This window comes from Anomalospiza imberbis, chromosome 4 (genome assembly GCF_031753505.1).
Source record: "Anomalospiza imberbis isolate Cuckoo-Finch-1a 21T00152 chromosome 4, ASM3175350v1, whole genome shotgun sequence".
Lineage (NCBI taxonomy): Eukaryota > Metazoa > Chordata > Aves > Passeriformes > Viduidae > Anomalospiza > Anomalospiza imberbis.
Window position 1 is genome coordinate 50,777,421 of NC_089684.1, and position 20,682 is coordinate 50,798,102.

General features: G+C 42.4%; 1 protein-coding gene and 1 long non-coding RNA gene across 7 annotated transcripts in view; one reads left to right on the plus strand and one right to left on the minus strand.

Moving 5' to 3' along the window:
* Window positions 1–20,682, plus strand: part of NSD2 (nuclear receptor binding SET domain protein 2) — a 95,689-nt gene that overhangs the window by 4,280 nt on the left and 70,727 nt on the right. For 4 of the 6 annotated variants that reach the window (XM_068188489.1, XM_068188492.1, XM_068188493.1 and 1 more), the window contains exon 1: window positions 19,105–19,259. The exons of 1 other annotated variant lie outside the window; for it this stretch is intronic. The gene's annotated coding sequence lies outside the window, so the exon portion shown is untranslated. Of the gene's footprint in view, window positions 1–19,104; window positions 19,260–20,682 lie in introns of those variants that run through there. One more of the 6 variants, XM_068188491.1, reaches the window with a different exon arrangement.
* LOC137472953 (uncharacterized) lies at window positions 17,263–18,939 on the minus strand. Its single transcript, XR_010998527.1, has 3 exons — window positions 18,677–18,939; window positions 18,383–18,554; window positions 17,263–18,269 (listed from the first exon to the last, which is right to left on the minus strand). It is a non-coding gene; the product is annotated as an uncharacterized lncRNA (long non-coding RNA).

Sequence of the window (20,682 nt, forward strand, 5' to 3'; positions counted from 1 at the left end):
ACATGCACACAGCTGTATATGACTTGGTGCAGGCAAAATGCAACATCGTCCCATTATCCCCCAGGCATATTTGTGCTTTCTCTGCCTCAGAGGAGGTGAGCAGAGTTAAGCATTTCTGTTAAAAGAGCAAATGAAAAATACTGAAGATGGATATGTTCATTTGCTGAAGCCTGATGCTTAAAATTCCTGCATAGAATTTAGCCCCCTCGGGCCTCTGCTGTCATTACCTCTTTCTTGCTGGTTTTGCTGATGATCTTATCAGTCTTGGCTCATATTTTCCCTTACATTCAGCCTGAATAACCCTACCGGTGTCTTTCCAACCTTTGAATTCACTCTCTCTTATTTACCTTTCAGCTTTAAACCTTCTACCTCTCATAATCCAGACCAACCCTGTAACACAGATCTCACACTTTTTCATCCTGTTCTCCTTGACCCGACTGACACTCCTATCTTCCACGCTGCCGTACAATGACCTCCCCGTTCCAGCATGCAAGCCCACAGCCCCTCCTTTATTCAAGTCAAAGAGCTGCTTTTCTCAAGAGGCCTCCCCACAGAGATAATGAAAAGCAGATTAAGAGATTTTAAAAAGGAGTTGGTTCCTTTGGAATGGTCAGTGCACTTTCCCTTTCTACAACCATCCTCTGTACTGTGAATTTTCCAAATCAGTATTTGTCTGGATCTCTGCGCTTTGACCTCAGCAGGACCTAAGCTGTTTGGCCCCAATTCTACACATGCATATGCATACTATGTCCCTTTACTATCAGAGGCATTCACACAGAGTGGTAAAGGATCAGTGCAGTTATGTACTTGTAACATCAAATCCTGTTTCTTGCCAGATAGCATCATAAAAGGCTTGGACAGAGATAAAAATTAACATTTTAATCTTTGTTTTTGTGAGACAGAAAGAATGGTAACCTCCAAGTCAAGTGAAGAGGCAGCTCTGTTGACAACACTTGATTTGTAGCTATATGAGAATCTTGAGGGGAAGTACCTGTTAAAATGTGATGTGAAGCTATAGAAAAACAACAAAGAGCCATCAGCACAAGTACATCCCAGTGGTGCTTTGCCAGTATCCTGCCTTTTTCTTGTGCGGCTGAATTTCAGGCAACAGAAACAGAAGACGCTTTGTCTGGGCTTTCCTATGTAATCAGCAACCTCTCTCCTGCCTGTCTTAGGCCTCTATTCACTTTATTATTATTATAGTATCCCCTAGAGACAGACTTGGGAGGCATTCACCCCCAAACATCCTGTTACCTTCAAGCAATTAGGTATTTTCTCAGTAACATGTTATATGCTTTAATCCTGGTTGCATGTGTGTATAAAGCATGGCTAGCAAGTCATGTATGTAAGAAAATACAAAGTTGACATAAAAGAGCTTTACAATTGCATTTGTTCAGTATCCAGGGGAAGTAAAGTCCCCCAAAGCAGACACTCTTCTCTGAAAGCAATTTCAAGAGGGAGTTTTGTGTACAAACTGAAGTCTTAGCCGGGGTCTGCAGATATCTAGCCGTTCATCAGCTGGATAGAGCGAGAGGAGCTCATTGGGACTAGTCTGTGCAGCAGGTAAAAGTGAGCCACCCAGCCTGCTCATCAGCCAGGGTGGCAAGCCTCACACTCATTCCTATATGACACGTATCAATCATTTTCTTTTCTAATCACTAATCCAACAGCTGAAAAAGGAAATATGCCCAACAGATATCAACAAAAAGCTGGCTTAGCCAGCAGAGCTTCCCTGTTGTGCCAAGGGAACAACCTTCTCCCCTCTGCGAGGCCTCTCCTCCCAAGGAGCAGACATCTAACTCTCCCTGAACGGGAAGCCTCTTTCAGCATGCCAGCTGGGAATCAGGGCCCTGGGCACAATCCCAGCACCTGTGCCTAGTTTTCTTATAGAGCACAGCCAGCTGCTCTGCTAGGTCTGCAAATGTCCTGTATACCCTATTTCTTTTCTGTGAATTGCTTGGATAAGCAAGACAAATGTGTTGCTTATATTTGGATTTTTGCAAATCCATTGTTTTACATTTACCTTAACCTGATTTGTTTAAGGAGCATATCAGGCCACTGATAAATGAACTCATGCCATGTTTTTAGTAATTATTAAGCCAGAGTTATTCAATCAGTAGTACCCAGAACCCCCTGTAGTATTTTTGAGGGAATTTGAAGGTAAGCAGGATGTAACCACAGGCCACTTTGGAAACTGTGACATGGAGTTTGGGAGGAAGAAGTGTTTTTGATGGCTGGTGTTTGTCAGCAAACTTTTCTGGCATTGCACATGGTAGCAGAGACTACATTTGACCCTGAGGGTTCACAGGCATTAGATAATTGTTTTGGCTCTTACTTAGTTCATGGCATGTTAGACTAGTCATTTCTATCTGTGACACCAAACTATCAACTGCAAATTTCCTGTGTGGAAATAATTATGCATCTTTTCCAAGTTCACATTATGTTCTTCTGTATCCGACAGTTCTTATGCAGAAAGGCAAGGTTAGAGTTAAGACCACTTTCACTACTAATAGCTTGACTCTGAAAAGCCTTCATATTATTCAAAAATCCTAGTATAAGAGGAGCCAGTGGGGTTAGAATTCTGTACTGCAACAGGAAGGGGACTTACAGAGGTCTGGAAAATAATGAAGGTGGGAGGAAAGTGAATAAAAAATGGTTATTATTGCTGCTCATAATGCCAAAGTAATTAAACCAGTTTATCTGGGAGCAGGGTTTAAAAAAGAACAGAAGGAAATATATTTTCATATAAACTCATTGCCACAGGATGTTCTCAAAATATAAATAAATAGGCTCAACAAGAAAATAGATAAACTCAAGGGAGCTAGGCTTAATGAAGTCCCTGACATGTGCTTGTCTAGCTGCAGTGTCCTCTTTGGAAATTAGGAAATCCCTGAACTACTGATTTTCAGAAGCAGGAATGACACAAATGGATAGGAGCTACTTTTCCTATAATCTGTTTCCAATTCTAAGCATCCATTACTACTTCCTTTCTTGGTTTCCCTTGAGGAAAGGACATGCCTAAGCCTGCTTTGAATGTTAAAAGCTTCCTCTCTTCTGCACAAATAGAGGTGAGAGTAAGAGACCATAAATGATTACCCATGGGCAGCTAATGAAAGCTGTGAGATGAAAGTCCTAACCTGGAACCAAGGAGGTGTTTGAGGTGGACCAAAGGGTCACTGTCAGGGGGTCTCAAGGCACTTGACTGAGTCATGCATGGCTCACCCCATGCTGGGGGCCTATGGCAGTGTAGTCCTAACAAGCACTACACTGTTTCTGCCACCCTTGAACTCCACGTGTTCCTCTCACCAACAGAACAAACAGGTTAATAAAGGTGGGGATTTTTTGTGTAGGAATATAATGAAAGCCAGGTCAGAAAGGGAAGAGATCTCGGTCTGCTTGGTAACTTACACAGAACGAAACTCTACCAATGAAAGGAACTTCTGTCTTCTCTTGCTTTCTTACCACAGGGTTTCCTCTTTGCACTTTATGAAGTCCAACTTCTGCCATAATCCACCTGGCAACAAGTTACAGTCCATCTCCCTCTAGTGGGTAATTAAATTACCCATAAAAGCCACAGCAAGACTGAGATGTGTTAAAAATCTGCCTTGCACTTGCCTTCCTTCAGCTGGCTTTCTTCTTCTTTCATCTGTGATCTTTCTCACATATGCATTACATGTTTTCTTCATACCCTTTCTGAACTTTGTATCTGCTCTTTCTCCATTCTTGTGCTCTGTGAGGAGTTGGCCTGTTTGAGGGGTTTCTGTTTGACTTCGATGTAAGTGGAAATGAAAGTAAAGAAGCGCCAAAGAATGAATTTAAAATTAAATATTCTAGAGATTAGTGGTGTTTGCACAGAGGCACAGGGTGTGCAACCCCCAATATGCCAAAAGCTTAGAAATCTGGGAAAAAGAAAACTGTAAGACCTACCTTAAGTTTGTAATTTATTTTTTTTTTAATCAGGAGAAAGTAAAAGGAAATTTACATTTGGGTTTTCCTATCCTTAAAGTTGATTTATTCGGGTTGAAAATCTTCTGCATTCTGCTTAGTTGTTTGCTCCCCTTGCATTTGTTGTTTCATTACCAAAACTATTAACAGCAAAATACCTAAGCCAGCTGTGTTCAATCTGAAGTTAGCTCTCTAACAGCAACAGTTAACTACCAAAGAGTATTCCCAGAGCAGAACTGACGTTAATTGAGAAGGATAGTGCTCTGAAATATGTGGAGACAAGATGCTATAGAAATTGATTTAACCAGACCATGCTTTTTGTGTATGGAACTGTATTTCTCTCCTTGCAGAGCATATAGGCTGGATACTATGGCTGTTACTCCATTTAAATTAATCAAAATATATTAGGGATGATTCTCAAAGGTATCTCCTTTCTCTGACTACTCTGGGGTTTCTTGTGTGTGTGGTAAAGCACATTTCAAACAAAAAGATGAACAAGTCACTATTGTCCAAATGAATAATGACAGATCTGGTTGAAAGAAATTTTTAGGACAGGCTTTGATAATATATTCCTCCAGTGATAGAAGGCATCAGATTATTCATTATATATTACCCTTCTGTTTAAAACTTTGAATTATCTAAATAAACCAAAATGAAATACATTGTGCTCCAATCTAAGTATTTTCCAGGTTCCTGGAGGCACTGACCTTTATCTCAAATCACTGTGGTAAACAGTGTTCTAGAAAAATCACTAATTAGAACCCCAAGAGCCTTTATTATGGCAAACTTAGGTATCACAAAGCAAATGAATAAAATGAAGATAAACTGGAATTTTACTGAAGCAAAATAAGATCACGGATTATTTATTGTGAGCAAATTCCGTGCCTAGAAACACCTATGCAATCCATATATTTACATGATTTTGTGAAACAGCATAATACAAAAATCATGTTTTCTATACAGCATATCAGGATTATCAAGTTATTTTACTAACATGGGTATAAAAAATATTGCAGCTTTTTCTCCCTTCATAACTGAGTTGTCAATATAACTAATTTCATTTCACTGTAATAAAAATTAAATGAATTCCAATCCTTCTCCTATATCAGTTACAATATAATTTTATTCAGCTGAGACATTTCATAAACCTGCTGAAGGTAGGAATTGCAGATGGTGCTGAGGCAGGATGTGGAGGCAGGGAAGAGGTACTGCAGAAGAAATTTACAGGTTTTGTCTCCACAGCTTTCTTTGCATTGATGTACAGGACAAAAAGAATTCAGTGTCTATCAGTTTTCAAGACCAGCTTGTAGAGTTGACAGTAAGAGAATGTTCTTTTGCATCCAAATTGAGTACATTTGTTCTAGAATTTATTAAGACACTGTAAACAAAGAAACTAACAGTGCCACATCCTGTTCTTTATTTAGGTTAGATGAAGGCTTCATTTGGCATCATGGAAACTAGAATGATTACACTGGGCTAAACCAAAGGCCTGTGAGTCCCTTTACCCAGTCTCTGGTCGTAGTCAGAAATGAGTGCCTAAGGAAGGAGTCTGAGGAGTAGGGTGAGCACAGAGCGTTGCTGCCTGCAGCAGTGACTTGCATTTCATCACTGCTGATAAACACCCAGAACAGAGTCTGGGGGTCTGAGCACAGAGCTGGGAGCTGTGAATTCGCTGTTTCAGTCCTGCCTCTGTCACCAAGGTTACTTGTGCTTCGCTGTGTCCCAGCTCATGTGTGCTGGTGGCAAACCTGTCTTCAAGCCTCTGCACTGCAGAGGCACACACAACCCATGCTCACGTAGCCACACTCACATTCAGGCTGGTTTTGGTGAGTCTTGTATTATGGAGAGATTTGTTCCTCCCTAATGAGCTGCTTAACATCTGTGATTGTTTCCTGAAGAGCTGCATAATATCCCAGTGTACTTCTTATTGTGCCCCTTTATCTCTTCCCTATTCCTTCTGCCTCCTCTGTTTTTCACATGGTTATCATCACTGGCCTTTTTGGTCCTTGTGCTTTGTCCTAAACTTGTCATCCCTCAGTTCCTACAATCAGGAACAGCAGGCTCAGTGCAAAGTAAAAACTGCAAATATTTTCCTTGTGTAGCCCAAGTCCAGGTCACGATAGCATGAAGAGGCCAACTCTTTCAAATGTTCCTGCTAAAGCTGCCAATTAAAAGGTAATGCTGTTAGATTTCCAGTAAAACCAGAAAGATAACGTTGAAGACACCTCCTTAAAAACTCCTGTTAAAAATTTTGTTTAAAAGCTATGTTTCACATTGCTTCAGGGCTACCTGCAATTCCCAGCATGATGGATGATCCTGAATGGATCCTCAGAAATTGAATCCATCAGCTGCAGGCCCCCTTCTGGTGAGTTCACAGTTTCATCATTGCTCCTGGAAGTCTGTCACCTCCTCCTCCGCAACCATTGTTCCCACCTCCATTGTTTCCATCTCTTCAGAAACACCAAGTGGAGGAGGACTGCAAGCTCCACACTCAGGGCACTACTCAGAACATCACAATGCATGCAGGTAAATAAGGAGTTGTCAGAATTCCCTTTTCCATTTTGAACCTTGCAGTGCAGAGCCTTTACCAGTGTGATGCTATTGGGGGTTTCTACAAGCTGACTCTAGCTGCTGGATCGAAGGCCAGGTTTGAGGAACTTCTCCCCAGATCCTTGAGCAGAACCCTGGAGAGCTGCTCCTGTTCCTCCTCCTCCTCTTCCAGGGCAGGGATGCACGGGAACTGGAGGAGGCCACATGGAAATTAGGGCTGAGTGGTAACCAAATATGTCTAACCCAGGGGGAAGCTGGTGGGAGTGCAGAGCTAGTCAAAGGGAAGGGAGCAAATAGACTGGAACATACAGGCCCTGGAATATTGGCATGTCAGTGGAGGGCTGTGTATAGTAAATAAATAGACATATGCATGTTTTAACAATTTCCCCAGGGTAAAGTGAGTAGGAGGGTGTTCAAAGAGCAGTATTTGCTTTATACTATCCTGTGAGCACGTTCAATATATACATTAGGAAGTACTTGTAGGGTGTATGTTTGATCAAGGAATTTAGACAATAACCTGAGTAATTGGCAGCATACAGCAAATCCCATCAGTCTGATCCCAGTGCCAAGTTCTTTCTCAGTATTACAATTTTGCAAGCAATTAAAATGGCTACATAGCTACATTATGTTATTAAAAGCAACATCATCTGTCAAGTATTTTAAGTAGGAATAGTGATGTTAGTTATTGTGCATTATTAGCCAGGTAAAAACCACACCCCTGTGTTAAGCATGCACAACAATATACCATTAACCTGTTTATCATGATAAAAGAGTGGTGTGTTTGGCTTTTACATTTCTATTACAAGTCCTCTGTTATTACTTTGCACATTAAAATTTTTTCTGCTATACAGAGGATTCAATGATTTTGCAAACCAGTCTCATCCCTAGAATGCTATAATTTGACAATTTCAAGGCTTTTCAACTCAGACCCTTGCATTTATGTCATATATCACATTGCAGATTTCATCCAATAGTTGAAAACGTACTCTCAATGCAGTATCATCTTATCAGTATTCCAGCACCATAAGCTTTCTCACTGCAAGCGGGGGACTGTTCATTACAACGAAACTGAAAATGGAGTAACTGAAGGATTGATTTATATGACCTTCACTCAGGAATGTTCTAATTCTGACATAATCCCTCTGACTGAAATACTAAACACTGTATAATTTTGATTTATTACCCTTAAAAGAAGGAGCCTGGATCTATAGATAACAGAATACCTGGCATGAAAAAGAATGGTGCAAAAGCTCAGGAAGACTGCAAGAAAATGCAGATTGATCATGTGACTTTACTCCAAACATTGTCTCAGCCAGCAAATCCATGAACGGAGCTGAAAGCAAGTGGAAAAACATTATGCGGATGTTTTCACAAATCCACTCTGTCACTCTGAAATCTCTCATGATTATATACATTTTATAGCAAAGATAAGAGCATGTTAGTAAGTTCAAGCATGAAACAGTCTGTTTACTAAAGGCTGAAGGGAATGTTTATTAAACCAGCTAATTTATGGCAAAACAGGGCCAGAACTTGATATACTCCACAAAAAGCTGCTTTACCAGGCAGCTGTTTCCCTCCCACACCAACAGTGTAACCCACTCTGTGCTACTCTGTCCTCACGTCTGCTGCCATGGGAGCCAGGAGAAGGCTTGTATAAGGGCACATTGGACCTGACTGCTCACAGGTGAAAGCTAGAGCAGCCCTTCAGTGTGCTGCTTAAAATTAACAGCTGATACCTTTAAAGCAAAGCAGCTGGATCTAAATCAAGTAGAATCTTCTTAAATTGAAAGGTGAAGCAGGCTGGTTGTCACTTGGGTTTTTTTGTTGAGGTAAAGAGAGTAGTTAGAAGAAAAAGCAGATAGAAACTATTCACAACAAGCTGGTTGATAAATTAAAAGCCTACTGAACACAGTCTTAATGCCCTGTAGGAACTGAAATCAACAGGTCAATTTAAAGCAGACTAACAAAAAGAAATCTGCTCTCCACCCGTGCCTTTTTTCTCTTCTTAATGTTTGGTGAAATGAATGCTTGCCTCCTTTCCTCCCACACACTCAGCTCACAGTTCCCACTTAGCCATTTCCCAGTCCTATTTTAGACAAATCTTTATCTTACCATGCTTCTCCTGCAAATCCTTCTCCTCTAGAGCACTTACATCCTCTTCTTTTATAAAATTCACCTTTTACAAGTGGTACCTAATCAGTCTTATTTTATCCTAGCCAGAAAATGGAGGGGGTTATTTTGGAAAAAAAATATTGTTATTCAGTGAATTTTGTGGCTAGTATGAATGGTTTTATTCTACCAGATGGTAGTCTCCTCTATGCAGGAACATTTGTCTGCTTCACTGCACTGCATATTATTCTCACCTATGAATGGGCCTGTTCCTTATTACTTCCAAAGATCAAACATTACACAATTCCTCCACTATGGAGCTACAATCTGAGCTACAGCTACTGCAGCCACTGTAAAAGCACTACAGCCTCAGAAAGATTATTCCTTCCTTCCTGAATACATTAGAGTTGCTATACCAGGAACTAAATTTGTGCTTAGGGATAGCAGGAAGTGCCTGATTCTTTTTATGTACTTGCAGAAAGGGAGGGGGGAGAAAAAGGAGGAAAAAAAGGAGAAAGAAGAGATAAAAAAAGAAGAAAAAATAATAAAAAGAAAAAAGAGAGGCTTAGGTGGAATAATATTTAGGACATTTATTCCCTGAAGTATATATGGACAATTTTCAAAGTAAAACAATGAAGTATTTATATAAAAAACTCTGTTCTACTAGAATGACATAAAACCTTGTAAGTGGCAGACAAAAGAGAAAAAAAAACATGAATATTATTTCTGTTATCAATTAGCATGTCAACATACAATACAGATAATATTTGATTATTTGGACTAGAAAACTTAACATAAAGCCCAGTTCTGCAAACCAATCCTGGCATACTTTATTTTCAGCATGAGCTGTTTATTGAATTCTCAAAGGAATATATTTATCATTAGGAAAATCAAAATAGCAGAGGAAGTAATATAGTCTTAGATTTCCCAATGGTGAATTAATTAGCGGAGTCAATTCTGCCCTCAGCCTGGTATCTCATCCACCAGACAACACTCACTTCCCACTGTAATGACAGATGATTGTAAAAGCTTAACAGTGTTTTGCCAGTGCTGGTAAAGCTGATAGGGATGAGAGTGAAGGGCAGCGTGGTATCTTCTTCAACCAATGGCAAACTATTCAGTATGAGAGGTTAAGAACTACTTTATTAGGATGATTATCATTACCCTCAACAAGAACTATAAAAAGCTCCAAGTCAAATGGTTCTGACTCACTTGTTGAAGGATAATACCATCTGTGGAGGAAATTCTGGGTATGGGCTGTCACCAGTGGCTAATCCCCCTGGAACAGGTGCACAGCAGTTTGCCAGTCCCACATCACAGCAGGGCTGGGAGCCAGGGCATCCAGCTCACAAAGTAGATGCCCACTGGACAGGAGGTGGAACAAAAGAAGAAAGAGCCTGTCTTCATGTTTCTCCCAAGTGTCTTCCACTTGTAAAGTTTTGGTGACTAGAAAAATTTGGAAGCCATTCTCCATCCAGTGTGCAGCAGCAGTAATACCCTACTTGTCCTTCCTCACTAGTGAGCTCTCCTGGGCCACTGCAGTAGCTCTAGAGTGAAATACTTTTGCAGACAGTATGTTTTCAATTGTAAATTCAACAGATTGTCTATAAACCAGTGACTGTTAATATAAAATATTTTAAAATAAAATGCTTAAGTACCACATTAGTCCACCCTGACTAAGGTCAAAAAACATTTGTCAAGTATATTCAGGACAGAAGGCAGAAATATTCCAAAATTGCCTTTCAAATGAATGAACAAGGAATACAGATTCAAAAGCTCAACTCTGGCAGACGCTGAACTCGGTGTCATTTGATCTGCAGTAGCACTTGGGTGTCTGAGTAGGTCTGCTGAAATAGAAGGAAACCTTTCCCAAAAAGATTGTTCAGCTAGTCTGAGCTGGTTGCTTTTGAGTAAAAGAAAAACATTTTCTTACATTATAAGGAATATAAATAAAATAACATAGTCCTTTCACTGAATAAGATACACCTATTAAAAATTACATATTGCAAAGTTAGAAAGAACCCTATAATCAGACCTGCACTAGAAAGACAAAAAGACTTCTTAAAGGGATATTTTTTTCAATCTGTAATACAACACACCTTTCAATGTAATATTTCTGTCCAATTAAAATTATTCTATTAATGGAGAATCTATCGTCGTTTTATTATGACTACAATTTACTGTAAACTTACTGTATTCATTACTAACCTGAGCTGTAAAAAATGTAAATACTAGTGATTATTAAACTTGAAAACAATGCAAAAAAGAAAAGAAAGATAGCAAAAAAGAGGGAAATGAAGCCGATTAAATGTCTGGTTCCCATTGATTGCCAATAGCTGCTAGTGTTAAATTAAGAGGTTATTTTATTGTCCCCTACAGCCAAGCTCCGCCGTGTTTCATTCAATAACCAATAATTCATGTCTTTGAGTTAATAATAATTACAATAAAAATATTCCCCATTTTCTAGCATGCTGTGTTTATTTTAGGATATTAACACAGCAATCCAAATACAACACGTAAAACTCCCTCAGGGTTTTCTGTCTCACATCCCAGACCTTCTGTTTCTTTATAAGCTTTAACAGCCACAGTTAGAAAAGATATAAATAGTCTGAAGCACAAGAGAATCTCTCTTCCCTGACAGAATCTTTATTTACAAGCTCTACAAACCTAAGCAGGTCAAACAGTCCCTTGCTGGCAGGTTAATAAGGCCCACCTGCCAAGTAAACCCACCAGTGAACTCCACAGGGCCTACATAAATCCAAAGCGCTTCCAACAAGATTTTCTCCCTAGGAATCATACTGAGATGGGATGCTTATAGTTCAAAAGGGGGTCATCCTTCAAACTCCAGAGAGCTTGTCTGGAGCATATACACATGAGTGTTCAAAAGGTTTGCAAAAACCACAGCTCTTACCTTCAGAAGGCATCATTATTTAACATTTATATGTCAATATTGCTTACAGGACACCCACATGCCGAGGTCTCCTCTGCTCCTTCCATATGAACATGTAAGGCTTGTAAGTCTCTGCCCTTTGGACTTTCTAAAGGGCATGTATAGTTGGGTCATAAATTAAATCTTTTAAATTATCCAAGACTTAACATACAATTCATTTGCCTACAATGCCATGAAAAGAAAATTAACAAATATGATAACTGGTTATTTAAACGAACCTAGAAAGTAGTTCTCAGATGCCATAGTAAGTTTTTTAATGAATATTGACAATTATCAAACTGGAATTCCAGTTGAAACCTAAGCTGTTCAAACACAACTCTTGGGTAAATGTTTCCCATTGAATCAATGACTTCTTTATGTTCTTTCCTGAATCAGCTAGGCCCGGCAACTATCTAAGTGTGGGCATATCCACAGACTTCTGAAGAGGCCCACTTACTATGTTTATATTGCATTGTAAAAAGCATCTCCAAAGCATCCTTCAGATTTCTGTTTACTGTGCATAAAGTCAGCAAAGTGGTAAATTCTGAGCACACGCCTCACAATTTATTAGGATGGCACCAGGCAGATGAAGACAGACAATGGATCATAGCTGGCCAACAGAAGCTCTCTGGTTCAAAACACTAAAGCAGAACTCATGATCCACTCGTGAAGAGAGCTGGTTTTCCTTTGCACCCCTGGCTGAGAACTGCAGGAATGCCTGAGCTGATTCACAAACAGATATACACCCCAGCCTTAGAGGTGGCAAAGGTAATCAGGAACTGCAATATGCCACTGGAGAGGCAGCCTGTGTGTCCAGGGCAGGGATAACAGGTCCACTCTAATGAGCCACTGAACATCTGATGAAGTTCTTTAACTTACTGTGAGGGACATATCCATATCAGGCCCACAGGCTGCCTGCCTGTAAAAATCCTTGAGGACAGGTTACAGGCAGATCAGGGAGCACGTAAAAAAAGGCTTGCAGCTTTTGGTTCCTGCACTAGACCAGAGTGCCCACAGGCACTGGGCATTACATGTATTACAGCATACATGATTTGGGCTGCAGACTACTTATTGCTAAGTAGAGTTATTTGCCAGAGTCATTCTAATACAAGTCAAATGTAACAGTTTTACAAGTGTAGGTGAAGTAAGGAACACATGTAGAACATACATTTAAGATGGTATGTTGTGGCAAAGCATATGGTGGCACTTTGAAGGCCTTGAATTCATTCCTTTGAAGGCTTTGAATGTCAGATTACCTGAGAGGATGCTCAGTTTCAGGATCCTGTGCTGCAGCTCTTGGTGATGTTATCAGTGGTGTACTTTTACTAAGAGGCAAAAGTACCTCTTCTGGGAGTACTTCTGGGGTGAGACAGAAGTTGGAGCTTTGACTCACAGACCCCTTGATTCTGAATGCCATACAAGTGCCTATCACATCCTGTAGAACCAGTGCTAACAGCTTTGAAGAACCAGCTCAGACCCAGCAGATGCACATAACATCAGCCCTTCAGCAAGCACTACATGCCCAGTTGCTGTAGCAATTGCAAAAGGAGTGTTCAACTCCCAATGGTTTGTGTCCATGGGAATGATGCTATTCTTAGCACAGTGGTACTACAACCATGCCCAGCTTCAGCGTGAGACAAGAGTGAATCTTCATGTAGGCAGTGTCCTACACCCTGGCCAAACCCAGCACCTTTCTTCTCTGCTGGGTACACTCTTCATTTGAATCACAGTTTAATTCATCTGCTGTAAATGCAGCTGAGACAGCCCGATGTTTTCCTGCTTTTTGTAGACTGGATGCAGATTTGGCACTGGAGCCAGAAGTGCCTCTGTGGGGTCAGTGTGCAGTGCTGTGTGCAGGGCTGAGCTGCTGTCACTGGAGCTCAGTGTGACTCCTGCAGGCAGCCCAGCAGCCCCTGCTCCCTGCCAGGGCTGCCTCACCAAGCAGGAGCCTCTCAGTGCTGCATGCCTGGCACCGTGCACGCTCTGGCTCATTAACAGGGACTGAAGCAAGCAAGCAGAGCTTACAGCAGTGAGCACATCCAGCTCGAGTGTAAGAACATTGTAAAATGTGCAAGAAACACATCCCACTCCTTTCAGTTTTCACAGCAGTGACAGCACAGGTGATCATTTAGCAGACAGGCCTGCATTTGCAAACCTGCTCATCCTGGCCTCACATCCAGTTGTTTCAGTCCTCATTTGTCAAGTACTTTTCCACATACTCAACACCAACGTAAAACAAGTGCTAAGCATCTTCTATAAAGTCTCCAAACACATCTTGAAATTAGTGGCAATTTCTGAAAATGCCTGTCAGTAAGCATTTTTCTCAAGGCATATCCTCAGAGTAAATAGGATATGATCACAACTACAATTTCTCAGTACAGGAAATTGCCAGTCACCAACGTAATTAGAAACAGTTCATGTGATCAAATTAATCATTAAAAAAAGAGCAATTACTGTTAACAGAATAATGGTATGCTTTAAAAAATAATGAAATTACCCTTTAGAACTGACATAGTTACCCTCACCACTCTGTACTGAGGCAGCAAAGATTAATACGTATGCAAAATAAAACACTGCATTAGCATCTGCTGAAAACAGTAGTAGCATTATCTATCTGGCCTGTTCAACCCTTAACAAACTTTATTCTTTGGCCCCAGCAGAGAGTGGAAATACCAATAATCACTTCTCTGCCAAAATGAAAAAAACCCTACTCTTCAAGGTTTCCATTGCTATACAACTTACCACATTGTGATTATCGCTGACCAATAATTACATGAAGATTAAACATAAGTCAGCAATTTGAAATGCAGAAGAATTTAACGTTCAAACCTACATTACAGCTCCTCAAAAGCTAAGACTTGGCTTGTTAAGGCTAAAGCTTAAATCTGTACGATCTAGAAACCCATGCCAAACATATTGCAAAAGACTATATTTTTGCTCTCTTGTGCTAAACATTAATTCTGATTATAAACATATTTTGAAATTTATACTTCTAAGTGAGATTAAGTTTATGTTTAAAAACACAGTAATGCTACACTATCAATAGATAGTGGAGTTAATAGGTTTGGAATCCTCCAGCTGTGTGTTTCTACATAGATTAGATTTATTTTATTCTGAATGTCAGCAATGTTTAAATTAAGTCATATTGATGGGGAAGATAATTAGAGACATATAACTTCTATAGATAAATTTATTGATTCACTGAAGTTACTTATACCAAGCTGAAGCACGTTAGCTGCTGAGAACTGGTATACAGCTGGTTTTTATCATCCCAACACTGGAAAACAGCAGGGACAAGCTCCTCAATTTTCCTTTCTCGTGGCCTCTGTCTTGCCCTGAAGATCTATCTCACTCCCTCACGTGTTCAACTTTCCTCTTCCTTTTGCTCCCTCAATTACACTTCCCTTCCTTCTGCTCAACACAAATGATGCAAACACAAATAAGTATTTGCAACAAAAGTGACATTTACTCCATTCTATCTGAAAATGTACCTGGTGAACGCTGGTGTAACTCATAGTATGAAGATTTATATTTAACCATTCTTTCATCAGGCAATAATATTTTACTCTGATCAGTATTTAAGCCATAAACTGTAGCTGCACTTAAGATGTCCCTCATTTGGACAGAGACTAATTCTATTCCAAATTCTCAAAGTAGATTATTTTCTTTTTCTCAAGGAATCAACTTTCTATTAAAAAATACCATTACTCCATTTTTATATGTCAGTGCAAAGGTGATGGGCTGCCAGCATGAAAGTGTTATGGTCATAGTAGGGATAACACTGAGCATGTATCTCTGCATAAGTGCTACATCAAAACAGGACAATGGGCAGCATTAACTTTACCAGTGTATTCATTGTATGAACTGTTAATGTCTTCAGTGTTCACCCCTAATACATTAAAAAGTCTGTGAAACAAGAAAAAACTACATCTGTAGATTCTATATAGCCTATTACAGTTCTTATTCAACACCTCTAGTACAATAAACACTGCAAACATGCTGTGCTGTTCTGCAAATTTGGGAATATCTGATTAACACATGGACTACACTCATGTAACTTCACCTTAGCACTACTTTGAGTTAACATTGCCACCAAGAAAATCTGCACGCAGGAAAATACATACTAGACAGATTGCTATATAAAATCCTAGAACAAAAATAAAAATGGGTGCAAGAAAGGAATTTAGAAAGCAATCAGTCCTTAGCATCCATATAGGAGAGAAACGTAGACAGAAGGCTCCTGCCATGGAGATCTACAAGATTAAACGTGCTCATGAACTGCACTGTCTTTGCTATTTGCCTTTGCCAGGGGAATGGCAAAGCTTCGGCACAGGGACTGCTGTTCCCCATCGCGTCTAATGGCAACAAGTACCCCAAAATGTGCCCCATCCCCTTGTCAACAGCACTGACCCAGCTCTCCAAGAAGGGAGCTCTGCACTGCTGCACTGTGTAATGCCACACACACTGCCTGCTCCTGACTGCTGTCTAACACGCTGGAGCTCCAGCAACTGCAGCGCAAGGCCTTGGCTTGTCCAGCACTCGCTGTCCCTGTGGCAGCAACAAAACAAAGCTTCCTTCACCTTCAGAATTCCAGCACGTGCCTAAAGCCAGGGGCACTGAATTCAGTTACTGCTGGATAAGTGATCTTGAAAAAGTGCTTGAATTGAAAATTATCTTTCGGCCTAGTAACTAATTGATAATCTCCAAAATATTTAAATATTTCTAGGACAGCATGCTACCACTACATATATTTAAATGCCTTTGAGTTGAAAGAGGGATATTAATTGTGATACTGTTTAACACAATATATCAATACAAGTTGAAAGTAAGAAGCAATAAAATTTTAGACACCACATGAAACAGGAGTCACTAATAAATGAATACTTTTATTTGCTGTAGTTGTGCATCTTTGATATTTCTTGGATAGGCCATTGAAACCAAAACTGCTAAAAGATATTGGCTAATTTAAAAACACAAGGAAATGAAGGAACAAGATGTCCAAGAGGTTCAGCCTAGGAAATTGTAGCGACTGGAAACGGATTAGAGGATGTTTCCTTCAACTCCTTCAAAGCTATCACTCAAGTGTAATGCAGCATGCCTGTGATTTGTCAGCACAAGCTTATTCTGCACTGCATATGCATTTACAGCTTAAGAAGTTAAAGCTTTTTTGAACTCACTTTTCAGAAGTGTCATATAACTATGCTCCCCTGCAAAGGACCAACCTCTTTTTGTACTGCAGTGGAAAAGTGAGGTATCTTTATTACCACAATAAGAGCTCAAGGAAGTGGCCAATTGTTTTGAAAATTAAAAAACCTGCAAGCATAATTTTTACTTAAAGGGTCAAGACATTGGACAAGTTTGCACCAGTGTCTATCTACAATATGAACTGGTAGTATTCCAGTTAAAGATGTTAACTCCCAGCATAAGCTTTCCTGGAAATCTGCATGGTGGGTTTATCAGGAGGTAATTACATGGTTGCAAATCTTGATCTCACAGACAAGGCCAATGAGCTACAGGAATTGTAAGGATTAAGGAAGATTTGTCACCTTGACCATGATAACAAAATCCTTCCACTTACACCTTAAAGAACTGGCACAGAAGGCAAACATAGGAACTGTGTTATCTGTAGGATATTAGGCATTAGTGATAAGTACAAAATGAAACTCTTTCTCTTTTTTAAGTCATACCTGAAGATAAATTTATAGCATTAGGTCTGCACAAAGTATTCCTAAAAGAAAGTAGATAAAGTATTTGTATCCTGCAAATTATTGATTAATAATGTTTTTTATGGAAGTTGGGGGGTTTTTGGGGGAGGGGAACAGAAAACACCCCTGAATACATGGCATGCTTTGTACTTTTAGCATGTTAGATTTATTGTTCAACCGTGAAGAAAAGCAAGCCTGTATATTCCCTTATGTAAAAACCAGGATACATACATGCACTTCTATTTATTTGTATTGATACTGGTGTCATTATTTTTAATTAGAAAGGATCCGTAGTTTCTTTGTGACTGCATTTAACTGAACTTCAGAAAGGAAGCTGGATAAAACTTCCACGACTCTTAATCCAAATTAGCCATTTTAAAATGTAATGGCACTTTAGTGCTGTAAACACTGACATTCTGAAACTAAATCTTGTTTGTCTAACACCTTAAAGATAGTGTATTTTCTTTTTCACAGAAAGGCTGTAAAACAAGTTAAGGTACCTTTATCACTGCAGACAGATCTCCCCCAGCCACCTTCAGCCTAAAGTTTTAATCAGCTAATGATTAAGATTTTCATTACTAAGTACTTAGCACTAAATTTGCACTGTTCAACTGCTAACTGCCATGCAGCCACCATTAAACACTCACCTAAAAACATCAACAAGCTTTAGCATATGAAAGTAAATTAAGGATTACGTAAAAAAATAAACAGTCAGTCTTTCTGCAACAGATGGCCTAATTTCACCATTATCCATGAAGTATGATGCTGGTGTGTTCCCCTCCCTCAATTATCATCTATTTACCTTTGGCAGGACGGGTCGTTAGCTACCAGGTTAATACAGTATCCATAGCACCGAGGAACTCTATTCTCCGCCTTGTACACAAACACAGCTTCTCAGTGCTCCATAAATCCTTTATTAAACCATTGAAAGCTTGAAAAACCTGGCCATTACCTGCTTTACATTATCTGGTGCAACGGTTCATGAGAATATTTGTTCTCATTGTAACATGACGGCTGTTTAACGATTTTACCTTAAAAAAAAGAAAAAAAAAAAGTTGTGTTTTCAATCGGCAAATTACAAGCACATGTACTTATTTTTATGCAAGCTTAAAAAAAAAAAAAAAAAAAGTAACCCAGGCCATACTTCCAGAAGAGACAGCCCGGATAATTCGCAGCCAGGCACACTTCGGCTCTTACAACCATTCGACAGCCTCCAAATTGTGTGCAGTTGTACGGAAAGTCAAAACATTTGGCTTAAATCAGGATTTTCAGAAAGCGCACGTGTACGGTGGCTGAGGCCAGCGGTGAGGAGAGCACTTTTCAGCCGGCCAGGAGGAGAGAAATAATAATATAAAGATATTTAGAACTAAACGTTTTTCACCGACCTCTCTATACTCCCTTCCGCGAGGGGGGATGGGTTTAACGCGTTCTTGCGCACCTGGGGGCGGCTCACGGCCACATCCCCGTATCCCAGGGAAGGGAAATAATAACAACAACAAAAAGATGTTTTAAAAAAAGCGTTTCCCACCGGGGTGGGCGGGCTCTGAACGCGCTCTCGCCCACCTGGGGACGGCGAGCCAGGCTCCCCCGAGAGGGCCTGGCCTCACCTCGCCCCGTGGCCTTCCCTCCCCTGGCAGCCGGCCCGGCTGCCCCGCTCTGCCGGGCGGCCCCGCTCCCGGCCCCGCTCCCGGCCCCGCTCCCGGCCCCGCTCCCGGCCCCGCTCCCGGCCCCGCTCCCGGCCCCGCTCCCGGCGGGCGCCGCTCCCGGCGGCCGCGCGTGCGGGCGGCTCCGCGCGGGGGGATTTGAAACGGCCGCTCCGGGGGCCGCGCGGCGGCGGCGGCCAATCAGCGCCGCCGATTTTTCGCGCTGGTTCTGGCCGGAGGAGGGGGCGGGGCCGCCGCGCAGGACCCGCCGGAGCCGCCGCCGCCGCTGTGTCGCCTCGGCTCCCGCCGCTCCCCGGCACCCAGATACCGCCGCCGCCTCGCCCGGCTTCCCGGGGAGAAGGATGCGCTAGGGCACAGGTCGGTAGGCCGGCAGCGCGGCTGGCTCTCCCCCGCGGGAAGGGAGGAGGCACCCGGGGCACGTTCCCGCAGGCCCCGGGCGGGAGGCGGGAGCGGCGGGAGCGGCGGCGGCGAGGCTCGCCCGCCCGCGAGGATGCTGCCGCCCGGCCGCGCGCCTCGCCGCGGGCACCGGGAGCCCCCTCCCGGGCCGAGACCGCGAGCCCTGCCCGGCAAAAATGCAGCGGAGGCGGCGTGGGGGACGGGGGCTTCCGTGGCCGGGCATCCGCGCCCCCCCTGCCACCCCGGCGCTTCTCCCGGGGACTCCCCCTCCGCCGAGGCTCCGCTCCCCTCAAACTTACCGTCTCCATCTGCCCGGGCAGCCCGCAGCTCCCGTTACCCCCTTTCCTGGAGGAGGGCTTTTTTGTTCGCTCCCCCCTCCTCCCCCGCTACCTGGCCCTCGCTGCGGGGCCGCGGGTCCCCCCTCCTGCCCCTCGCCCCCCCGGAGGCTGCCGCAGGATTTGTGCCGCTGGCTGGGCCTGACTCTTGGGTGGCGGAGGAGCGGAAAGGAGCGATGCCGAGCCGGAGTCCCGGCTGTTGCAGCTTCATCCTTTCCCCCCGACCGCCTCCTCCTCCTCCTCGGCGCTGCGGGAGGTCGGGGGCAGCATAAAGGGGTAAAGGAGGGGTGCCCACCCGTCCCACCTCCCTCCCCGGGGAATGCGGGATCAATCAGTGCAAATCAGAAAGAAAACCGGAGCGGGGGGACACGACCGACGGGAAAGGGGGAAAAATCCCTCCCCAGGCTTTAAACCGCCCCCTTAAGGGGTAGTGAGGCTGCAAATGTCCCCCCCGTGGCGGTGGGGCTGTGGGGAGGTGGAGGCTGCTCCTGCCCCTTCCCGCCGGGTAGGACTGAGATTGTTCGGCAGCAGGAGTGAATGTAACTCTGGAAATGTATGGAGGGGGAAGCCATGTTTGATTTATTCCTCCACTAAGCACTGGTGTGATGATCCTTCTACTTACACCCTTCTGCAGTCCATCCTGGACCGGTATGGGAGGAGAGCCTTGTTAGGAAAACGGAAAGAAAACATTCCTGCGAAGGCGTGCGGGCTCGTTGGCTCAATATTCATTAAGTGTAAGGGGACAGGGCTCTTGTAACTTGAATTGATATTTGTGTGGTAAAAGAGCCTGGGGAACTTGTATTCCCAAGGCCATAGTTACAGTTCATCTGCTGTGGCTTTACCGCTCTGGGGGTGGAGGAGGGAATTTGCCATACTTCTTGAATGTATTTATACTTGCTTTTTGGTTTTGGCTTTTTTTTAAATATGTCGGCTGAAAGGAGGAGTAAACACTAGTAGAAGTACAGAGACAGTAAACACCATATTTAAACACATTTCAGAGAAAATGGGCTTCTTGCTAACAGACATAAAGCAAGCAAGAGGCTGGTATC